This window comes from Falco biarmicus, chromosome 11 (assembly GCF_023638135.1).
Source record: "Falco biarmicus isolate bFalBia1 chromosome 11, bFalBia1.pri, whole genome shotgun sequence".
Lineage (NCBI taxonomy): Eukaryota > Metazoa > Chordata > Aves > Falconiformes > Falconidae > Falco > Falco biarmicus.
This window is the reverse complement of record NC_079298.1, coordinates 20817907-20826445: the sequence shown is the minus strand read 5'-3', so window position 1 is coordinate 20826445 and position 8539 is coordinate 20817907. Positions and strand designations below refer to the sequence as shown.

The window sequence follows — 8539 nt, the reverse complement described above, 5'->3', positions numbered from 1 at the left end:
GCCCTGAAGGCAGAGCCAAGGAGAGGATTTTAATTACTGCTCTATACGCGAGTTTGCCAGCATTAAATTGAGACATAATTAGGCCTCCGAATTTTAATAATTGTCCTAGCTAATTGGGCAGACAAGTACGCTCTGCAGCGTGGCGTGATTAGATAATTAGTGTTTCCAAATGACAAAATTGGGCTCTTGATTGCGGATTGCAGATGGGGGGGTGGGGGGAGCGGGCGGCTCCCTGTGCGGGCAGAGCCGCGCCGAGCCGAGCCGGGGGAGGCGGCTGGGCCGGGCCCGCTGCGGTGCGCGGGCGGGCAGCCCGGCCTCGGGACGGGGACGGGAGCGGGCCCGGGGCGGGCGCGGTGGCTCCGAGGGGCAGGGGCGCCTCCGGACGCCCGGTGCCCGACCCCCGAGCCGCGGCGGGAGGCGACTGACTCCGCAGCGCTACTTGGCCGCTTCAGCCCGGGGACGGAGAGGCGCAAGTGACGGCCATCGACAGGACATCGGGGCTCGGGACGGAGGGACGGAGCTCGCCTCACCGGCGCGGCGCGGACACGCGCGGCCGCTCCCCCCGCAGCCGCCAGGGGGCGCCGCTCCCGCGCGGTGGTGGCGATTCCGCGCCCCGGCGGTGCCCGCGCCCGCTCCGCGTCCCACGGCAGGGCCGGCCGCGGCACCGTAAGTACCGCTACCCCTGCCCTGCCCTGCCCGCCGGCGCGGGGCCGCGCCCCGGGGCCTGCCCCTCCGCCCACCCCACCCGGCCGGGCCCTTCCCCGCGGGTGCGGAGCGTCCCCCCCGCCCGCTCCGCTGCTCGGCGCTGAGGCGGGGCTCGCCGCCATGCGCGGCCCCCCGACCCCCGCAACCTGCTAGGGAGGTTTGCTAATTATAAATATATATATGTCTCATTATAGCCATCAAATATATATTTCTATCTGAGCTACACCGGGGACGCGAATGGCCGCGGACGTAACCCCGGCAGCCTCCGGCAGCCGCGTCGCCGGAGCTGGCGGTGAGGCGCGGGTGCCACCGTGCTGCTCCCGTCGTCTGCGGGTTTTAGTCCCCGCGTGTTTTTCCCCATTAAAAATTTTTAATGATACAACCGAGTGCATTAGTAATTTTATTTAAAAAAAAAAAGCGCGATATTTGGGGAGGGCGCCGGGGTGAATCCGCAGCGGAGTGCCGAGCGGCGGGGCTACGATCCCCGCGCCGTGCTGCCGGTGCTCCCGGGCCGGGCGCTGCCGCTCGGTGGGTGCCCCGGCGCCGAAGGACGGCGTGTCCGTGCCCGTGGGAGCAGGGCAGGGCAGCCCCCCGTGCCCCTGGGGCAACGCGCAGCGGTTCCCGGTTAGGGCAACGCGCGCACGCCGGCTCCCTCTTCCCGATTCCGGGAAAGAAAACGGGGAGGAGGCGAGGGGGACCCTCCGGAGCAGCTCCTGGAGAAGAGGGTCCTCTCCCTGCTCCTGCCCCCCTCCCTTGCCCGTGCTTCGTCCAGCGAGAGCCCGGCTGCCCTGTCCCGCCGCCGCGCAGGTAAGCGGCACCGCGGGGCAGCTCCCGGGCGGGCAGAGCCCCCGCCGCACCGCGCGGCCCCGGTGGGTGCCGGGCCCCGGGCTGCACCCGCCGCCCGGGGGGAGCCACCCTGGCAGGCTGCAGGCCCCCCGGACCGGGGCTGCCTTTTGTTTGCGGTTGTTATTATTTTCTCCGCGAAGAAGCAAGCGGATTCACACAGCGATATAAAGTTGAATGGCTAATAACCGAAAGTTTAAATGCAAACGCTTCGCTAGGAAGCTGCATTTCGTGCAGCTGGTGCAAAATTGCTTTCATTTTTTGTCTGCAGGAAAGGAAAAACAGTTTTATGAATGTCTTTTTTTCCCTGTGTGTGATTGCACCATCATTGAAATACAGATGCTTTTCGTACGTCAATGGTTTTCACTACAGCCTAAGGGTTTCTTGGATTTAAAGGTCTAGTTATTTTTGCTAATATTTCAAGATTTTAACTCCTGACTATCTCATAAATCAACTTCAGATGCACTGTGCAGTATTTATATACTCATTTTCAGAGATATACTCCAGCTCTAGAGTGCCGTCTCACCATTTCACTCACTTTGAAGCTATGGTGTTGGGAACTATCAGCTCTGAAGACAAGGTTAGCTCACAAGAGCAGGCTGCGCTGTGTAAAATGCTGATTTATAAAAATGTTACAATCCATATATCTTGCAGGTTGAATTGCATGCTTTATGTGATCAGAAATACATAGAGGATTGATCTGCCAGTGCATATTTAAAGCAAAATTCATGTTGTCTTCAAAGGTGAGGGTGCCAGAGATGTACCGGAGCAGAAGCTAGAGGTAGAAGGCACATCTTACAACCAGCCTCATCCTGGAGAAGCTGTGGCAAAGCCCTCCTATATTCTGATAACAAACTCCTGCGGCCTAACGTGCGCAGTCCTCAGCCAAGCCCTTGCTAGGAGCGGTAAGCACCTTGCCCTGCTGAAAGTGAAAAATGCGTCCTGCCAACTAAATAGATGCCTACTCTTTTTTTAAACTCTTTTCTGACTTTGATGGGCTCTTGACCACCAGGTGACACATCCTGGGGGCCTACGAGCCGCGAGGGTGTTGCTTTCCTGTAATCGGCTGCTTTCTGAGCAGGCTCAGTTGCCTCTGTGCCCAAGGGGTCTCCAGGGGGTGGCTCGGCAGGCTCCATTTTGTCATCCTCCCGCCAGCGTGCTGCTGAGGCTGCCAGCAGACGTAGGAGGCTTGTGGTGCCTGTGCGAAAGTGATATCCAGCTCCAAGTTTGCAGTTAATCAAGTCCACTTGGGGAAGCTGAACAATTTAATCAGTGTCTGATGAAGCCTTGGATGTAATTTGTCTGCCCTGTATCAAACTCTCTTCAAATGTAAAGCAGTCGTCAGGGGTTAGATGGGGGAACCTCAGGACAACGTAGCTGTAGTTCCTGCCCTGATCCTGCAAGAAATGCTGTGCAGGCCCAGCACAGCACAGCACGGCCTGTAAGCACAGCAGCCTGTGCTGGCGTGTGCTCATTGCAAGGCCAAGGTCACAGTGAGGTTCCCGTTCTTGGGACACTTTCATGCTGGTCACTAACCAGATTACAGCTTGGGTATGCTATTACTTAGCAACCCTTGCCAGAAACACTTTTTTTTTTTTTCTGCCCGGTGAGAAAGCTGGGACTCTCTATTCAGGGACACGGCTAAAAATAATGGTCCTGTCACTCGTGCCCAGAGTTTTCATGATATGGTGGCAGGGTGATGGGAGCTGAAAGCCACTTGGATGTGGCACTGAATGCAGCTGTCTGAGTTTGTCCTGTTTCTTGCAGGGAACACCTTCCACCTGTGTTTCATGCTCTGCCTAGCCTGCTGCTTCACCTCCAGGTGCAGAGGAAGGTATTTTTTGGCTAAGATGCTACTATCTTGAGAGCTGGGTATTTTGGAAGGGTTTCTTTCCAGTTCCAAGTTAGTACCACGATTCTGATGAGTTAAAGTGCAGAAAGTGGCATCCCTTTCCTGTATGATGCCTTCTTGCTCAAGACAGGCTGTGTTTATTTCTTCTCGGGTGGTAGCTGGGTCTTGCTGGTTTTGCAGATCTTCCCTGGGGTGAGAGTGCTGACTGTCCACAGTAGAATGGACAGGTAGAGTTGAAACGATTTATTTTGTGAGTAATATGACATTTTTTTCTGACTACCGATTTGATTGAGTAGGGTTTGGGGTTTGTTGTTTTCTGCGTTCAATGGTGCCGAAAAAATGTTAGAAGTAAATAATTAGGGCATAGTAAAAAAACCAGGGTATATCTTTATTTATAGTGGTGTAATTGAAACTATTCCACTTGGTAGTGTTAAAATAGCATAATCTCCTTAACGTGCATGCAGCTGTGGAAGTACGAAAGCATTTTACACTAGCAGAGGAGTTCTCACTCCCGCGGTCTTTGCGCAGCGCCGTCTCGCTTTTGCTCCCCTCCGAACTACCGCTGCGGAGTCTGGCTCGGCCGGCGTCCCCGCTCCTACGGAGCCGGTGCCCGCTGCCACCGGCGGCGGGGGGCAGAGCCCCGCTGCTCCGGCGGGCTCCAGGCCGTGCCCAGCCGCGTTTCCCGGCGTCTCCCGGGTGCGGGAGCCCCCCGATCCCGGGCGGACCGGCGGGGGGCGCGGCGGGGGCGCTGAAGTTAATACCTCAAAGAAGCCGTCGGTGGCGGGAGGGGGCGGACAAAGCGAGCGCCCGGCTAACGGCGCGGCGCTCCGCCGGCCAGTTTTAAGGCGTTTTAAGCTTAAAGAAGTGACAGGGCAATCATCTCTCCGGCTCGGCTGCGGATGGGAGGGTGAAATCTTGCTAACAGCTCGTGTATCTGTATATTTAATTGCGACCTGGCTGCATGTTCCTGTTGAGGAAGGATGCAGATCACAAGCGAATCTATAAAAACACAGTTGACAAGCCCGGGAAAGGGATAAGTGACAGATGAAACGACAGCCAGCGCGGAGCTAACTGGCAAACGCATCAGTACAAAGTCATATACCTTCTGAGAGGAGTAGTAGTTTGTTTTATTCCGGTTCTCCAGAGTTTTATCTACTGTCGGTGTGATGGGGGAGAGAGGAGCTAATGTGCCCTGTTTAGGATACAAACATGCAGATTAGATCAGACTTCAGACACCGTGTTTCACTCAAGACTTAAAACGGTTAGAGGAATAAACCAGGTTTCCCCCACCGAGCAGAAGGAAAACAGAAAAACATGGATTCTTTTTTCTAAATGTTTTAAAGGTGTTGAACTTGTTTAAACACAACCGTTTCACATACAGCTAGAGTGAGCTACCGGGGGTTCGTGGGGCTGGGAGCTGGGGCCCGGCGCTCGCCACCGCTGCTGGCCGGGGCTGGGGCGGTGGGCGAGTACCAGCCCGACTCCCGTTTCCTTCACTTTTGTATTACTTTAGGTTTTCAATGAGGCTGGTGTAATTACGAGGCGTTTAACTTTTTGCCAGGCTCTTTCATTATGGCTTTGCATTTGCACCTCGCTTTTAAGAGAAGTAATAACATTCACAGTCAGGGGCAAATCCTGTTAATGAACAAATTAAAGTTCAAACAGTTATTCAAGTTCACAGCCCCGCTCGCTGCTCCTTTAATAAGAGTTATACATGTTACTTTCTCTCGGGATCACTCCCCCTTTTATTACTTTTTAAGCTTTTCATAAGCACTGGCGGGCTATACGAGCAGCTCCCAGCCTCTTAAAGAGCCCACAAATCCTGAAGGGAGCCCTAATCCGGCCTTAATTTAGCAACTTTTGTAAAAGACATAAAAGCTCGGGTGCCACCCTTGTGCGCTCAGATTATTATGTCGCAGGGAACAAGCCGGGGGAAGCCCCCCCCTCTCTTTCCCGCACCCACCTATCGGTGCTGGCAGCCTCCCCTCCGGAGCTGTGCAAAAAGCCTCCGTTAGCCCCTCCCGGGTACCGGGGGAGAAATGAGGATGTCTGATCGACAGCTTGGGGATTTCTGCCCCCTCCCGCGGTAGCTCTGCCCGGCTCCGCTGGCCGGGGCTGGGCGCGGGCTCCCGGGGCGGCCGCTCCCCCCAGCCCGTCCCGCAGCGGTCCCGGCCGAGGCTCCGCAGCGCTGCCCGTGGGCCCGGTGCCTGCTGCCGGCGGCTGCCTGGAAGTGTTAACGGCGTGCCGTGAAAAAAAATAATCCCTGCGCTCTTTCTGTCTCCCCCGCCCCCCGCCCCCGCTTTCTTCTTTTCCTCCAAACCTTTCGCGGTTAGAGTGTCTGCGCTCACCTCGGCATTTGCATAACATGAATCTTAATTCCTCTTGTCAGGGGCTGCCCGAGCCCGGGGGAGCTGCGGCTCCCGGCGGGGACGGGCGGTGAGCGGAGCGGCCCCCCCCGCGGTGCCGGGCTCCCCGGGCCAGGGGGCGGCGGGCAGAGTCCAACAAAGCCCGGGGAGTTTGACACTGGTTCAAGGCAGCGCCGGTGCAAAAGCGCTGTCTATGTACAAATAGAGGAGATCACACTCCCCATTATCTACCTCCTGGCGAGTGTTTGATTTGTGACATCAAAAGCTTATCAAGGCAAGCTTATACAAAAAAAAAAAAAAAAAAAAAAAAAAAAAAGAGAGAGAGAGAGGAAGAAGAAGGAGGGAAAGAGCACCTCTCCATGGAGGGAGACCGCTCCGGTTTGGGTGATGCAGGGGGAAAGCGGAAAGGGTCGGGGGTCGGTGCTGCCAAAGCGCCGGTGCCGGGGGTTCTGCCCCGCCGTGACCCCGCTGGCCGAGCGGCGGGGCCGGGGCCGGTGCGGGGCCGGGTGCGGGTGCGGGCGCTGCCGCGGGCTCGCAGGGCTGCGGGCAGGCCTGGCTGGCCCCGGCGGAGGGCTGGAGGGAGGCCCTGACTCCTCGCAGCCATCCGCACAGAAGTGGTTTGATATAATCACCATGACAACTGCCGCCTATGAGCATACAAATAATAGAGATGAGATAGACAAAAGATTAGCATGCCATGAAAAGTACAATAAGTTTCTTATTTAGCATTTAGATAACTGTCTTTCCTTCGGAGCAGGCTTCAAAGTTGAACCCAGTTTAGACCAAGAGGATTAATTCTTTCTCCCGCATGCTTCATTGAATCTCTCATTACCAAACTTTGTCTGTATTGATGTAAGATTTGATTGAAGATTAGAGCATTTAGCAAATCTTGCTTTTCTGCATGTATCAGGCCTTTTCAAGCACAGACCGCGCTGCCCAGTGGTCAATACCCTTACTTTTATCCAGTGTCTGCTTCATTTAAACTTAATCAACTCCCTCAATGAACTGGAACAGGGAAACGTCCCTGCGGTAAGAATGTTGTGCTTTTCTTAGATAATTCTTTGCTCCCTCTCCCAATCCGCTGGCGTTAAACCTAAAATTGCTCTCTGATGAACTTAATCAATATGATAATGACGATTGGGGCTGAATGGCTCGGCCCGGGCTCCGCTCGGAAAAGGTAGGTGGCTGCGCCCACTGCCCGAAAGCAACTTCTCCTTCCTCGCCTCTCCTTTTGTGTGCGCTGCTCCCACCTTCCTGCCTCCCTCCCCTATCCCTCTCTCCTCCTCCCCCCTCTCCCCCCTCGGTGACACCGACCGCTGCTCGCGCTGGAGAATGATGCTTCTTTGTGCGGCAGGAGGACTCGTATGTCACCGCCCGGAGAAGCGGAGCGGAGCGATTGGCTGGGTGAATTATCTGCCTTGTTGCAGTGAATTATTTGCGCTGTTTCCTTTCCTAGTCAACAAGTTTCTGAGGTATAGTGCAGATCAATCAAAGCTGACAGAGCGCATGTGAAGCTTTTGCTGTGTAAATCTGGACCTCTTGTCCCGGCTTCGTTGGCACTGGCATCTGTATATCATTTTTATACTGCTACCAGTAGAGCAATTTCAAAAGTATTTGCAAGGAAAATGGATGTCCCCATCTGTTCCTGGAATCATAAATGTGCCACTTTCGGAGGGTTTTCACTGGTAATCATATCTTTAATGATGAACAAACTTGTGATATATACCTTTCCATAAAATGGGGTTTTCTTCACTTTATTGTGATTGGCTGGGATAAATAGCTTTTCCATATGTTAGGGAGATAAAACATAAGATTACCAGAGCTCGTTTGTTTGATCATAAACAAAAGAAACAATCCGCTCCAAACACTCTTAAACAGAAACAACTGCAAAATTAAATTGTATTAATAGGCTATCGATGGGTCAGGAGGCAAACAACTGTCCCCGTGGAAAAGACGGCCGTTTTAAAATAGGAATAGACGGTCCTTCTCGCTGTTCGGGTGACCTTAATGCAGACGTGGATTTTAAATACTCGATGCTCACGTTAAATATTTTTTCCTTTAAAATTATCTTGTCTTTGTCGCTCTCTCTTTTTCCTCTAGCTTGACTTTGAATATCTGTAAGTGAAGACCGAGGACGCGGTGCTGGGTAGTGGATTGCCGTGCGCTATATTTAGAAAGCAGCTGGAAGAGAAAATGTCCTCAGGAATCCGGGCTGGTTTATTGTAAATGTCCCTCCAGCCCCAGCACTGTGAACGTAAACGCTGGCTCCTCAGACGTGCCAGCGCTCCGCACAGCCGGGGAACGCTGGATGAGGACGGGCCGGGGCAGCCCTCGGTAATTCTGCGGCACTTCCCGGCGCAGGTAGCGTTAGAGCCGTCACAGGCACATCAGCAGTGCCGGTGCCGGTGCTGCCCGGCACCGCGGCTGCCTGACCAAGCCCCGCGGTGGGGCAGCGGCACGTCGGGTTTGTCCCCGCCGGCGGCACCTCCATGGTTTCCCCGTGCAGAGCACCCCAGCCGCGAGGGTCGCTGCCCGGGACCCCGCAAAAAGGGAGACGCCGTTCCGGCGCAGGCGGCACGGACGGCCCTGTCCCTCCCTGGACACCCAGCAGCAGCGGCACCCCCAGCCGCGCCTCTCGCTCCCCGCGGGGATTGAGGGACGGTGCGAAACGTGGTGTCCTACGCTGTGACTTGTCCCCTCGGGGATGGGGACGAGGCTCCAGGGACAGGCGGTGCCGGAGGGGCACCCCACGTGGCTGTCGCTCAGGGAGGGG

General features: G+C 55.3%; 1 long non-coding RNA gene across 1 annotated transcript in view; it reads left to right on the top strand.

The window, feature by feature from the left end:
• The first annotated feature begins 308 nt into the window (after window positions 1–308).
• Window positions 309–8539, top strand: part of LOC130157204 (uncharacterized) — a 14378-nt gene continuing 6147 nt past the window's right edge. The window contains exons 1-3 of the long non-coding RNA XR_008824731.1: window positions 309–666; window positions 2292–2453; window positions 7867–8100. This is a non-coding gene — a long non-coding RNA (uncharacterized LOC130157204). The remainder of the gene's footprint in view (window positions 667–2291; window positions 2454–7866; window positions 8101–8539) is intronic.